The 15,744-nt window shown below is 38.3% G+C and overlaps 1 long non-coding RNA gene across 1 annotated transcript in view; it reads left to right on the top strand.

The window, feature by feature from the left end:
- Window positions 1–628: 628 nt before the first annotated feature.
- Window positions 629–15,744, top strand: part of LOC148947836 (uncharacterized) — a 33,830-nt gene continuing 18,714 nt past the window's right edge. The window contains exon 1 of the long non-coding RNA XR_016142264.1: window positions 629–733. This is a non-coding gene — a long non-coding RNA (uncharacterized LOC148947836). The remainder of the gene's footprint in view (window positions 734–15,744) is intronic.

Below are 15,744 nucleotides of genomic sequence, written 5' to 3'. Positions count from 1 at the left end.
GATTTTCGTTTTTTTTTTCTTTTTCTTTTTTGTTTGGCACCGAGGGAGCCTTGGAGGAGGTTTTTGTCGAAATATTTGCTTATTTCTTCTTGTTCGTGGTTTTCCACTGGCTGACAAAATCCTCGTTTTTTCACCTCTTTTATTTTATTTTTCATTTTGTTATTTTCTTTCCTCTCTGAGTTTCAGTTGTCAAAATAACATGATTCTTACAAATACAAATTATAAATGAAAACATTTTAATATATAATTTTAAGTTAACTAATTATTTATAAAATGTGACTCATAATACAATTTCTCAATGTATACCTCAAATAATGCTTAGAATAATATAAAACGTATTCACTTTAAATAAACTTGCAGAAACGGAAAGTTGCAACACATACAATATGACCAAATAGATGTTTCTGCATTAGGATTCTGCATTATTTTTCCTATTTTTAAACATGGTCTAGTATGCCAAATACTTTGATCAGTCCGATTAAAATGCATAAAAGTAATTTTACTCTGCATAATCACGAAAAGTTGATTTTTCAGACATGAAAAAAAAAAAAAAAAAAAAAAAAAATTGGATTCGTGTCTGGTACACACAAGGACATCCATGTCAGGATAGGTCTTGGATTAGAGCAATGCACGTTCTCGCTTAAGGTATTAGAAATTTCGGTAGTGTTGCACTAATTTATACACAGTGCTACAGACTGTCCAAGGAATGCAGTCATGGAGACCCGTAAAGCAGGTAATTGCTATCTAAATTGATCGCAAACCGTGGTTTCTCATTGAATTTACAATATTTAAATTATTGTTTTTTAGGGTTTAGGGGGGGGGATGTACCTAGCTTAGGTTAAGTTACGTATTTAATATATGCTATGCTTTACTCCTCACCCCTAATGTGCAAATATATAGCCCAAATTTGTTTCTAAAGTATTATATATTCATCCTATTTTTTTTTATTAGCATTAACCAAACTTGACTTCTTTCGTGTGTACCATTAAGTGCAACAGCACCGAAATTTCTAGAGATTCGTTTACCTTTCATTTAATAAAAAGATTTGGGAGAACAAAATTCAAATAAAAGTGAGGGAGTTTTAATCGGCTGTTGTCATCTGGAATGAGGGACTATGTAATTTGACTTACTATTGTACCTTCCTTATATTTTAATTGACTGATTATAAGAAAAACGACTGAAGGCTTTATAGTAACAACGTGGTTCGATTTGACAACGGTCAACTTTATCAATAAGGGGCTTACAACTTTTCCTAGTTCGTGTACCTATTAATCATCCGTAATATACATTTTGACTAAAACAAATAATCTGTCTATATTTACTCTGTTTCTGAGGCATTGAGCATAAAAGAAATTATCTGCATGGGGCTACGCAACAATTGAAATAAGAATGCATGATAATGACATTGCTTCACAATTATTTTAGGGAAGATTAGCTGTAGTAATATGGTTCTGAAAAGTCAGGAATAAAGACAAGGTACAAATTGAATTTTATTTTGTTCTCCCTATAAAAACAATATGTGCAAAATAAGGGCACACGAATTATGATATTTGAATATTATAATATACAAAATACTCTTTAATCACAATATTTAGTCACAAAATACTCTTTAATCACAATATTTACATCTGTTTTAATACCAGATTCAGAACTCACTGAAACGTAATTTCCCTTGCCGCACCATCAGCCCTTGATGTTTACGCAGCAATTTAGTTTGCTTCTAGTACTTTTGAGGGTTATAATTCTTCCTGAAAAAGTTTACCCTCAAAATATTTCTTGGGAAGGGGCCAGGAATATCAAGGATAATTTTTAGGATTATCATTTTTGCACTTTTCAAGGAGAGTTCTGCCAGGAATTTGCCTTCTTGGGGACTCCTGAGCCACCCCTCTCCTATCTGTGGAGGTAAGCATTTAAACATAACCATATGAGATACGCTCAAAATATGTCCATAATAAGAGGGGAACTGTCATCTCTAGTTACAACCTTAGAGGCTTATTTCAAATAATTTTTTTCTGGGATGAAGGGAGGCTTAGGATTAAATAACCCCTTTTTAATCATCTGAAGGAACCCCCACTAAAATTTAGAAAATGTTGGGAAGCGCTTCGTCGTGTTTAGTTTAGACCATTCCCTAAACAACCCCTCCCCCCTAAATCGTTGGTGTGCAGAAATGAACTACCCAATATAAATAAATAAGTGATGCCTAAAATGAATCGACTGATAGTCCAGTAAATATACGGAAAAAATCGACGATCTGGGACAAAATTACCAGATAAATAATTTTTACCTCATTCTGTATAGAAAAAATTCTGTAAAACATACCAAAAGTCCCCAAGAATCCCCTTGGCGGAACATTGTAAAAAACTGGGAGAAAGGGGAAAATCCAGGGGAAAACTCGAAAATCTACGAACGGTAGTTTTGATGCTGAGAATGACATTCCTGATGGTCTTGGGTCCAAAATGATCGAATATCCTTTTTTTATTGCTATGTAATAAGTCGTTCCCTCGTTTCCCCACTTACAGGGGTAAAAGAGGGGGTAAACAAAGATTCTGTATAGCAGTCTACAAGACTTGTTATCTGGGGTTTCCAAGTGCGAGAAGAATGAATATGTTACTTTGATTTCTCTGTAATTAGCCTTTCCCCCGTTTTCCAGTTACAAGTGAAAAAGAGGGGGGAATCAAGATATCCTTTGAAGGGAAAAAATAGTCAGACTGCTCTACAGAATTTGGAGAGGAGACAAAGGACTATCAACTCAGTTTTAAAACCCCCTAACATCGTTTTGATGAGAGTTTCATATCTTAGTCCCTGGTGCTTCTATTTTCCTGCTTGCTGGAGATTCACTACCTTTTGGTAGGTTCAATCGGCCAAGCAATAATACAGGTTTGCCGTTCCCGATCTTTTCTCGCTCCTTTACAAATATACCTTGGAGTCTAGCTAAACCAGCAATCTGGTTCACGTTTTCTTATCGACCAGATGAATAGGCTAGATTTTTCTACTTCTTACTCTGAAGTGCTTCGATTCGAGCGTCCTGACGCAGTAACTCATGGTAATGAATTTCCAGAGATGACTTCTAAAACCTTCATCCAGTTCATTGGTGACAATGTCGACCACGACATTTGCACTATTGACGGAAAGGAACTTTCCATGGGATGGGCATGCTAGCTGCTGCCAAACCAAGGCTACCCAAATTTCCAATCGTAAGTCAGAGAGCAGTTGTAAACCTGGACGTACACCAGCAGGTTGGACAAGTGCCTTTCTACTTCTACAACAGAAGCCAACAGGAGAACAGTCTTGTGTAAAATACCATTGCGACCATCACCTTCGACGAAAAAACCGATGGCATTGACCTACTATGGCATGCAAGCTGGATAGATGACACGAAACGGGTCGGATGGAGGGGATTTATGCAAGCAATTCACCCTGGGTCACACAAGGGCGCTTCAACGATTGTTTTTCTGCCTATGATCGACTATAATCCCTCCGATCTTTCTTGTGTATACACGACCTTACGTTTTATTTCCGATAAAGCACGCCATCACGGAACGGTACCAGTTGTTACTTTCGACCAGCCTTTGCACATGAAAGCGGTGAACATCATCAATGCTGAGCCTACTGACCGTCCTCTCAAGGCAGAAGTTCCATTGATCGGTGGTCTCCATTGCAGTATGAGCTTTCTTTGAGTGATCGGGCACTTGATGCCGGAAACAGGAATAAAAGAAGTGTTCGAATGCCTTTATACCGGTAACAACGTTAAGCATATCTTTAGCGGTAAGGTTGTTTCAAGAGCCATGAGAGCGCAAGAGCTAGATTCAGCATTGCAGATCATTTTCATTTGAAAATCGTATGATTTCGACTGCACAGATGACATACGTGCGAGTCGTCAAGACTTTGAAGAAGCTTCGGCAATATGTATGGCTCTAATGAATGAGGAAGTTACTCTTGAAGACGCATCCAACGCAGTCGTAGTGCTTCAAATCCAAACACAAATGCTGGAGTTTCAAGACACGCTGGAGAACAAGAGGACTGAAAAATATGGCTTCAGAATCTAGAAATGTTCAGAGTTCTTAAGAAGGCCATTAGAGCAGAACTGACTGGAAACTGGATGCAGTATCTTCAAGCACTCTCTGAGATGCTCCCTTACTTTAGAGCTGGAGGCCACAACCTATATACGAAATGGGAGGGAATACTTCTTCAGCAAATGGAAGAGCTGAAAGAAAGTAACCAGAAGCTGTATAAAGACATCACGGATGGGATGTTTGTCATTCGAAGAAGCGATAGATTTTGGGCTGGGCTCTCTTCCGACTTAGTAATTGAGCAAGTACTGATGAGGTCACTGAAAACAAGCATGGGACTCACGAGGGGAAATGGAATGAGTGAGACGCAAAGGTTGATCTGGACAATGTCAATGCCAGTGTGAGCTGAAATTAATGAGCTTATGCAGTCTCTCACCGGCGTTAAGTGTATTTCATGTGACCAGCACGTTTCCGCAAGACCAGCCTGGATAGAAAGGACGTTAAGAATTTAGTAGCTCTTCTTACGCATTCCTGTCCGTACGACAACTGCACCCAATTGTGCAATGTATCGAATGGTATGACAGCAGCAAGGGATGTCAACACGGATGCAGGAAAGGCGATAGGAAAATAAATTCTGAAGTCAATGGATAACGCCGATGCCGATCACTACATCTTGAAGCGCAAAAGCAAAGGGATTACGATGGACTATTAAGGCAACATTTAAGAAGCTGACGACGAAGACTTACAAATTGCCGCAAGTCTTCTGTTTCAACGTGTTGCAGCAGTGGCAACTACAGCCAGGGGGGATATGAAAGAAACTCTCAGATTCGGACTCTCTAGCTACCCTACTCCTCTTTTCGAATCGTCAAGCCTGCCGCGACAGCCAGATAAAACGGAGCTAGCGAAAGCTATTTGGAAATTAGCAAAGGCAGAACTTGCGAAAGTCCTATCAAAAGAGCCGAAAAAAACACGTGATTGATGGCGGATGGCTGCTCCAGCATATTCCATGGAAAACAGGAAACTCTTTCGAGCAGATTTGCAAGTTACGTTTCATTCATGACACAGGTTACACTTCAGGTCTGTCTACCAAAGATGCAATCTAGACTAGACGAACGAAAGGTATCCAGTGTCTGACCGGCGATTTCACACTGAGTATGAAGCTGCAAAGGAAGAAGGAAGACTTCTTGTGGAATCCCATAAATAAATTGAGCATTATTCGAGATATTGGTAAAAAGGTTGTCCAAGCCAGCCTCACTGTCCTTCTTGCAGAGAGAGAGAGATGCGGGCGTTCTGATTGCGTTTACAGCTGTTAATGTGGCGAAGGAAAGGTTAACCGCAGTAGTCGGGAACGACGCTGATTTATTGATCCTTCTCCTCCATCATTTGCCTCCGGCAGCCAGTGGTCTCTACTTCTAAACCAGTATCAAGTCAAGAGCGCTGTCAAAATAAATACTGGCACATCAACTTTATAAAAAAAAATCACTGGGATAGGTTTGTAACTCTATTCTTGTTGGCCGCGCTTTTCTTGGTTGCGACACAACATCCTGTTTGGTTGAAATAGGAAAGCAGGCTTTGGGGGGAATGTCCTGCTCAAAGGTATAATTTCCTAAACTATGAACTGCTTGGAAAAAATAGCTATCTAAAAATTTTTATTGGATGTGTTTTGGAGATACAAGTATTTTCGATGACCTGTCATCGTGTTTCTCCAAAATGGATACGACTCTGGAAAGTCAGATAAAAGTTCCACTGTGTATTGACCGGTTTCTCCCCAGGCTGAATGGTTACGAATAATCGCGAGGTAAGTATTGTACCTTAAAACTGTGGTTTCAGTATATAAGAATGGGGCTTATACTTGTGCAGTTTCTTCTGAGTGAGCTTGCTGGTGATTGGAAAGAACATCTAGCTGCTGAAGACGTCGGCCTCAAAGCTATTGAAGGATTTCTTAGTGGGGAAATGTCTAATTTCCCAAAGATTAAAGTTTAAACCATGGACACGCCGAAAAAACTGGTTACTGCAGTCAAAAGGGTAGCTGTCAAAGCATTACAGAAACTTGATGTTATTAAAAAGGTCATGTTGGCATGCCAAGGTGGTCAAGAATCTCCATTTGATGTTCTGGGGAAACTCTTATCGCACGAATTGCTTCCATTTTCAAATTGCGTTTATGAAGAAAAAGAAGGCGTTCCGAGACTACGTAGTGGTACAAAGTCAGTTTCGCTATATTTATTCAAGAACTGTTTGAATGTAGACTCGTGGCCAACTGTAATAGCGGACCACCAAACCTGCAACCAAGTGGGAGTGGTTGTTGATTTTATGCCATATTTTTGGCTTCAGAAGCCAATTGAAAAGGGACTTTGACATGTTTCTCTCAGAGGATATTTCGGAAACTTCTGGATATTTTACCTGCAGACGCTAGACAGTTGCATGTGGTTGCAGATAGGTATGACGGACTTTTTGGTCAAATGAACCCCTCTGGCTCTTCTGTCTGCCTCAAAGATAGTAGCGGGAGCCATGAACGAAGAGGCGATAAATTGTTAATAAAAAACATTTCTGTGACAGAGACAATCATGCTTGAAAACTTAAATGCTCTTCTCAAGAATTCCAAGTGTAAAGCAAAGATAATCAAATTAATGTTTGCAGAATGGAAGAACCAGTGCATTCCCAGAAGTGATTTCAGCATTTTTATGGAAGGAGGCTTTTCGGAGAGAAAGAGCGTGGTCAGGCTCCAGATGAATGAAGTTCCTGTCGCTTATTCCAGAGCTTGGAAGCACCCAAGAGGAGGCCGACACTCACATAGTGCTAATGGGTGTTTGAAAGTTATTGTTCGTGCTAATGACACAGACATTGTTGTGTTTTTGATTCAACATTACCAACAGCTGGCTTTACTATCTCAGAACCAAAATCCCGCTCTGTTTGTACAGTTTGCCGAAAAAATTATTCCAGTTCATTGCGTGGCAAAATCGGCACCAACTTCATTGTTATCCTCCTTGGCTCTATTGCATTGTTTGAGTGGCTGCGATACAACCAGTTTTTTTACTCCAAAGGAAAAAGACATATCTGAGTGCAAGTGTGAAGAGTGGATTATTGGAAGCTACGGCTGATTTTGGCAAGAAGATTGAAAGTGACATTTCAAACTTAACCTTATTTGAACAAGAAAATGACGCAAGTATGCAGGAAGCTGGTTGGTGCCGCGGTCAGTGAGAAGCCTGGTGACTTTAAGTCACTCAAAGATCATCGGGTCCATCTATTCCATAGAAAGAAAGTTCTAAGAAATATTTCGCCGACCGACAACACTTTTCGGTTCCATATAAAGTGTGTCCTTTTCCAACTCCATATAGCTGCTTCAGGCTCTAAAACCCCTTCCAATTATCCACAGCCCCTTCAACTTCGGATGGGTATTCAGCGAAGCCCATGGTGTGATACCATTAACTAGTTCCTTGCCTCAGTGGCCAATTTCGATCCAGAGAATCTCGCCATATTGCACTTGTACAAATGGTTGCAGGTCACGTTGTGGTTGTGAAGGAATATAAACTTGTAGCTTGCTATGTCGTTGTGGAAGTGGATTTGTGTCGGATTCTGACGATGATAACTATTTTTGATTTTATTATCTATTGATATATTTTCATTTTATGACTTATAGCAAATGCTGTACGTTTCTTTGACTGGATAGCCTCTATTTTAAAGGCTATTCAGACTGAATAAGTATTGCGTTTTTTTTTTCATTATCGAAACCTCTCCTGGCTAAGTTTCCACTATCTAATTTTCTTGAAAATTTCAAATTTGAATATTTTATTTTTAACCTTGATCAGGACTGTTCCTGTTCAGTTGCTAATGTTAATCTGTGGGTAATAAATGAGTAAACATTGTAACGATTACAAACGATTTCTCAATGCAATAATTGCGACGCTTTATTCAATTTATCAAATAAAAATAACGTTCAGGCGATAACAGTTTTTTTTTTTTTTTATCACTAACTTGCTTACATTTTTGCTCAGTTACGTTGAGTTGTAGCTAAAAGGACCAAAATGTAATGGGCTGCAAGTGAAACTCAATAGATAGTACTATTTAATATTTGCGGTCATTTTTAAGGGTCAAGCACCCCTCGGAGGTACCTATTCCCGGGTATAATCGTGATCAGCGGGTTTGGTATGACTAGAAACTGCTATCAGATTGCGTGAAACAGACGTGTCATGGAGGTGTCACATTTGTAGGTCTTGGTGCCCGTACTATTGCTGAATATCAGTATATGTATATTAAACTGACAATGCACATTCATTTGTATTTTTTTTTTCAGTAAAGTGCAAATTTTGTTCTGGCATTGGGAAGGCATAGGGGTTTTGAGCCCAACTTATGTTAATTTCTGCTCGTTTTGAGTTTGACTCGGTGATTTATTGTAATTTCTGTTTGCTTTGGGTTTCATTTATTTATCGATGCGTATTTGTGGTAGTTTCACGCTTGGTAGATTATTTGATTTTATTTTTGCTCATTTTTTGTTTAATGGAGATCTTTACTTTTCTTTGAAAAACTAATTTTGTTGAACATTTTTTTTTTAATTAATTTCTGTTCGTTTTATATTGACATAGTCTTTTTAGGGAAAAAGAAAATAATACTTTAAATCTTTTCGTTTTTTTAAACTCTATGGTTTGCCCTGCTATTTGTATGCTGAAGAAAAAATTTCAGCAATTTTCAACAGCATACACCCTTTTAAAAATCTGGACACAAATAGTAGTGTTTAATTTAGTTTCATACCTCCTCTAGTTGACCTGAAATGGAAAACTTGATACCAGTCGCAAAAAAATCTATTTACTTTCTTTGATAACTTGAATACACTTACACCATTTTGATTTGGTTAATTTTTAAGAGCAGAAGTAGCCTCGTAAGTTTGAATATAATACCCTCTGTCGTTCTTGGGATACTGCTGATATGTCTTATTAGGAATTAGCATTAACAGAGTGCATTTTGATTTAATCTTAAGGCAACATTTAGTTTTTCAACATAATGGGCAAATGGGAGGGTGGGATTTGGAGGGGGATTAGTTGCCCTCCAATCACTTTCGACTATTAAGAAAGGCGTCAGCCCTTTTTATTTTCAATCGGAAGAGTCCTTTTCGAAGTTCCCATGACAACTCCTTCGATACGAAGTGCCCCAGTCTAAACAACAACAACAACAACAAAAATAATACATTATACCCACATCGATCTTTACTATAAAAATGTCAAGCCTTCCAATCACTTAAAGGGCACTAGCCCTTTGAATTTCCAATCAAATGAGTCGTTTTTCCAGTTTTTACAACAAAGATTTCAATAAAAACCTTATATACCCCCAGGGCATAACTTATAACCCTTGCCCTGAGGACTGTGGGGGAAGTGTCCTGCTCAAAGGTATAACTTCCTGATTTTTTAACTGCATAGAACAAAATGGCTATCTCAAAATTTTTATTAGATGTGTTTGGGGAAATGGTGGGTGTTGAAGGGATGTTAGTTGCCTTCCAATCACTTTCGACTATTAAAAAGGGCACTAGCCCTTTGAATCCAATCAAATGAGCCCATTTTGAATTTTCTACGACAACACCTTCTATAAAAACCTTATATGCCCCCAGGGCATAACTTACAACCCATGCCCTGAGGGCTGTGGGGGAGTGTCCTCCTCGAAAACATCATTTTTATCTGGAAATCAGCTACGCTGAACAAAATGACTATCTCAAAATTCTTATTGGATATGTTTCGGGAAATGGGGGGCGTGGAACGGGTGTTAGTCGCCTTCCAATCACTTTCGACTATTAAAAAGGGAACAAACCACTCCAATTTCCAATTAAATGAGTCCTTTTCGAAGTTTCTACGACATCTTCTTCGATACGAAGTGCCCTGCTCTAAAGGAAAAAAAATAATAAATAATACACTGTGCCAAAATCGTTCTTACATGCCCCAGGGCATAACTTAAAACCCTTGCCCTGAGGGTTGTGGGGGAGTGTCCTCCTCAAAAGCATATTTTCTATCTGGAAATCAGCTACTCTGTACAAAATGGCTATCTCAAAATTTTGATTGGATGTGTTTGGGGGAATCATGGGCGTCGGGGGGGGGGGCTAGTTGCCCTCCAATCACTTTCGACTATTAAAAAGGCCACTAGCTACTCCAATTTCCAATCGAATGAGCCCTTTTTGAAGTTTCTTCGACAACTCCTTCGATACGAAATGCCCTGATATGGAAAAAAAAATAATACATTGTTCATAGTACATAGTACATAGTACCTAATACATTGTACATAGACAGCGCGATTGCGCTGCCTATGATGAATTACTTTCGTTTGATTTGATTTCATTTATTGAAACATGGAACGATCATTCTCCTATATTACCTCTCCCAGGGTATTTGGTTTAACAGGTGGTGCGTAAACCAGCAAGCAATTATAGACATTATGGTGGTATTTAGGTTTTGATTAAACAATCAGCTATTGATGGTTATGAAAGAGTTAATAGTAGATCTGAAAACTTACCTTAGCTGCGTATTTGTTTTAAATGTTGGAAGAAATTAATTTCTGGTGTTGGGTATATCCCTCCGCAAAATAGTTCGTATAGTCGAGAAAAACTTGGGAAATTTTAGATGACGAACTGTCGCTGATGTCGCTTATAAAAATAAAGTTCAAACATGCATATCTTTCTCAATAATTAATTTTAAAAAAAACTTTCCAAAATAAAAGTTTTTAAATAAAAGTAAAGGCAATTTTAAACTTAAGATCAGCAGACACAGATACATGTTAAAATTCAACCTCAAAACGACCAGAAATTACTATTAAGGAATAAATGAAACCCAAAACGAACAGAAATTAAATAAACAATCAAAGCAAAAAAACATACAACAAGCAATAATATAAGTGAATAAATAGATCTTAAAGCGAGTAATGCTTAGATTAAATATGAAAATCAAGCTTAAAACCAAAAAAAAATGTTTTGCTATTGAAGTATAAATGAAAGTATATGTCATTCAAGAAAGTTCATAAAAAAAAATTATTCTTATAGGGGACCCTATCTAGTATTATCGAATTATATAAAAACGTCTTTTTGTAACACGAGTTAAAAACTTGTAAACGACGGTTAGTAAATATAAGACAACTTAAAAAGATAAACGAACACGAAAGGTGAAGTATAATTCAAATTTGAAATTTTCAAGAAAATTAGATAGTGGAAACTTAGCCAGGAGAGGTTTCGATAATGAAAAAAAAAAACGCAATACTTATTCAGTCTGAATAGCCTTTAAAATAGAGGCTATCCAGTCAAAGAAACGTACAGCATTTGCTATAAGTCATAAAATGAAAATATATCAATAGATAATAAAATCAAAAATAGTTATCATCGTCAGAATCCGACACAAATCCACTTCCACAACGACATAGCAAGCTACAAGTTTATATTCCTTCACAACCACAACGGGACCTGCAACCATTTGTACAAGTGCAATATGGCGAGATTCTCTGGATCGAAATTGGCCACTGAGGCAAGGAACTAGTTAATGGTATCACACCATGGGCTTCGCTGAATACCCATCCGAAGTTGAAGGGGCTGTGGATAATTGGAAGGGGTTTTAGAGCCTGAATCAGCTATAAGGAGTTGGAAAAGGACACACTTTATATGGAACCGAAAAGTGTTGTCGGTCGGCGAAATATTTCTTAGAACTTTCTTTCTATGGAATAGATGGACCCGATGATCTTTGAGTGACTTAAAGTCACCAGGCTTCTCACTGACCGCGGCACCAACCAGCTTCCTGCATACTTGCGTCATTTTCTTGTTCAAATAAGGTTAAGTTTGAAATGTCACTTTCAATCTTCTTGCCAAAATCAGCCGTAGCTTCCAATAATCCACTCTTCACACTTGCACTCAGATATGTCTTTTTCCTTTGGAGTAAAAAAACTGGTTGTATCGCAACCACTCAAACAATGCAATAGATCCAAGGAGGATAACAATGAAGTTGGTGCCGATTTTGCCACGCAATGAACTGGAATTATTTTTTCGGGAAACTGTACAAACAGAGCGGGATTTTGGTTCTGAGATAGTAAAGCCAGCTGTTGGTAATGTTGAATCAAAAACACAATAATGTCTGTGTCATTAGCACGAACAATAACTTTCAAACACCCATTAGCACTATCTGAGTGTCGGCCTTCTCTTGGGTACTTCCAAGCTCTGGAATAGCGACAGGAACCTCATTCATCTGGAGCCTGACCACGCTCTTTCTCTCCGAAAAGCCTCCTTCCATAAAAATGCTGAAATCACTTCTGGGAATGCACTGGTTCTTCCATTCTGCAAACACTAATTTGATTATCTTTGCTTTACACTTGGAATTCTTGAGAAGAGCATTTAAGTTTTCAAGCATGATTGTCTCTGTCACAGAAATGTTTTTTATTAACAATTTATCGCCTCTTCGTTCATGACTCCCGCTACTATCTTTGAGGCAGACAGAAGAGCCAGAGGGGTTCATTTGACCAAAAAGTCCGTCATACCTATCTGCAACCACATGCAACTGTCTAGCGTCTGCAGGTAAAATATCCAGAAGTTTCCGAAATATCCTCTGAGAGAAACACTTCAAAATCCCTTTTCAATTGGCTTCTGAAGCCGAAAATATGGCATAAAATCAACAACCACTCCCACTTGGTTGCAGGATTGGTGGTCCGCTATTACAGTTGGCCATGAGTCTACATTCAAATAGTTCTTAAATAGATCTAGCAAAACTGATTTTGTACCACTACGTAGTCTCGGAACGCCTTCTTTTTCTTCATAAACGCAATTTGAAAATGGAAGCAATTCGTGCGATAAGAGTTTCCCCAGAACATCAAATGGAGATTCTTGACCACCTTGGCATGCCAACATGACCTTTTTAATAACATCAAGTTCCTGTAATGCTGTGACAGCTACCCTTTTGACTGCAGTAACCAGTTTTTTTGGCGTGTCCATGGTTTTAACTCTAATCTTTGAGAAACTAGACATTTCCCCACTCAGAAATCCTTCAATAGCTTTGAGGCCGACGTCTTCAGCAGCTAGATGTTCTTTACAATCACCAGCACGCTCACTCAGAAGAAACTGCATGAGTATAAGCCCCATTCTTATATACTGAAACCACAGTTTTGAGGTACAATACTTATCTCGCGAGTTTTCATAACTATACAGCCTGGGGAGAAGCTGGTCAATACACAGTGAGACTTTTATCTGACTTTCCAGAGTCGTATCCATTTTGGAGAAACACGATTACAGTTCATCGAAAAGACGTGTATCTACTTCTTCTTCAACACAAAAATCTTCAAAGGCATCCCAATATAATCTGCATACAGCTTCTAACACGATACAGTGAGTTCTCAGACATCGATAGTAGGGTTTGCCAGTCATGATCTTTTTTGCAGTCCCGGGAGAATGACGCCGGCTTGTTGATCAGCTCTTCAAGTCCTGATCCTTCCATCATATAACCAATAACAGAAAGAAAGTTCATGGTAATATGTAATCCTCCTGGCCGCACAATTACATTGCGGTATTTTGCAGGGTCTTTCGATTTCAGGGCTAGCACTATTTCGTAAATTTGAAGGTCACAAGTAACTATTGTATGACTCATATTCAGTGCACTTCAGAGCAGCTGAATTGCACTTAAGCTTCTCCAGGGCAGCTGCAATTACATCTGGATTTGATGGAGGGCTGGGTATGATAGGCAAATAGCCGATTCTTGACACAGGAATGTCTAAACTTCTGTTCCTATCGTAAAAGTCTTTCATATCGGATACTCTTAAATCATTAAAGATGGACACATCAATCGGTTTAGTCGGTACATTTCGACATAAAACCCAGCTAAGTAAAAGGTTTGCTGCCAGTACTTCACCGGTTCCAAGAATTTAACAGAGCGAGAAATGGGACAGTTCGAAGATTCTTTTTCTTTTCAAGCAGACTTTTAACTGTAAATAAAACTTTCGAGATAGTTTTTTCTTAATATTTCAGGTCATTTCTGAGGGTCAAGCCCCCCTCTGAGGTACCTATTCCCGGGTATAATCGTAATCAAAGTTTTCGATATGACTAGAAACTGCTTTAAATAGCGTGAAACAGATGTGTCTTGACGACCTGAAAATAAACGTCTTTTTGTGTACTGGCGCCCTTACTATAATCAAAACGTTAATATTATTTGATTTATTAAAGTTATAAAAGTAAAAATATTTATAATTTTTCAATAAAGTGCAAATTTTGTTCTGGCCTTTGGAAGGCATAGGGGTTTTGAGCCCAGCTTATGTTAATTTCTGCTCGTTTTGAGTTTGACTCGGTTATTTATTGTAATTTCTGTTCGTTTTGGGTTTCATTTATTCATCGATGCTGATTTGCGGTAGTTTCACGCTTGATAGATTATTTGATTTGATTTTTGCTCATTTTTTGTTCAATGGAGTTCTTTAATTTTCTTTGAAAATTTTATTTTGTTGAAAAAGTTTTTTTAATTAATCATATAAATAAGGCAATTCATCACGCATTCCTTGTTTGTTCCATGACACTAAACTCAGTATATGGCCCTTTATTTTCTATGCGTCTACGCTTTCTGTCAGTGCATTAATATTACTATCCTCGTTTCTAGCCTCCGTCGGGGAAAAAGCAAAATGGTAATACTCACGACTGCGACTATTAATATCTGTTAGCATATTTCGCTGTTTATTATCAATAAAATAACGGGAAAAACCACTGCGAGGTGTTCTGTCAAATCCTTTCCTTGGAGAACGGTTTCCTCTGGGTGCCACTTACGAGTACGCGGTCGATGTAGGTCATTAGGGCTAATAATAGCACTAGCAGGTCTTTTAGTTGCCGATACTGCCTGAGAATAGGCTGTTGATGGTATCACTGTCTCGGCATTACTATCACTCGTGTCACTATTTAGCCCCATCGGGATAACAGCGGGGTCATTTGGGAGCCTAGCACTAGGAGGTGGACGAAGATTTTTACTGGCACCAAGTTACTTTTAACCTCATTCACAGCCTTTCCATCGTACCTGAATAGTCGGCCTTGGGTAAACAACTTGTCACCTCGTAACTTCACATCACGGCCATCGTTCTGTGTAAGATTCATAATTTCCTTTAAGTATTTACGAGCCTATCTTCGTTTAGCCGAGTAATCTGGGGCCACCGATAGACCTACCCTTCTCAATGAGGAATTATTTCTTAAGATGTAGTCTGTGACTTCGACTAAGTTTAGCTTCACTACTACTGGCCCTGATTTCAATCTAAAATGTCACGTACATCACCTTGACTTATTTTGAGAGATGGCATAGCACGGTTCAATAAATCCATTATTTCTTGCTTCACAGTATACTCGCCAAGGTGTTGCGGAGTATAATCATATATACGAAAATTTGTTCTTGTCTGCTCTGCTTCGAGCTGGTTGGCTCGTTCGTATGTGATTACTAGGTCTAATTTCGCATTTTCCAGCTCTCTTTTAATTTCTTAATTTGTCTTAGTATTGCTAGATAGTTGTGTACTAATGTTATTCATCTGTACTTGTAAGGCAGCAATGCTATCCGATAGTCCAGGAATTGCATCATCTTTCTGCTAAACCGCTGGTAATAAATCCAATTTGAAAATAATCTCTCGCAGAAACTGGACATTCTGCATTTGCTCGGCCTCTATTGTTTGGTTTGTCATTTTTACACTTTGGATCTTATTGATGTAAAAATGTAGTTCTTAATTTGATCTAGTATCGTTAGAAAGCAATAAGTTATTTTTCTTGTCTTCAAAA

Source organism: Artemia sp. Qi Xiang Cuo, chromosome 10 (genome assembly GCF_049724085.1).
Source record: "Artemia sp. Qi Xiang Cuo chromosome 10, ASM4972408v1, whole genome shotgun sequence".
NCBI lineage: Eukaryota > Metazoa > Arthropoda > Branchiopoda > Anostraca > Artemiidae > Artemia > Artemia sp. Qi Xiang Cuo.
Note: the sequence above shows the minus strand (reverse complement) of the source record. Positions and strands in the feature narration are given on the sequence as shown.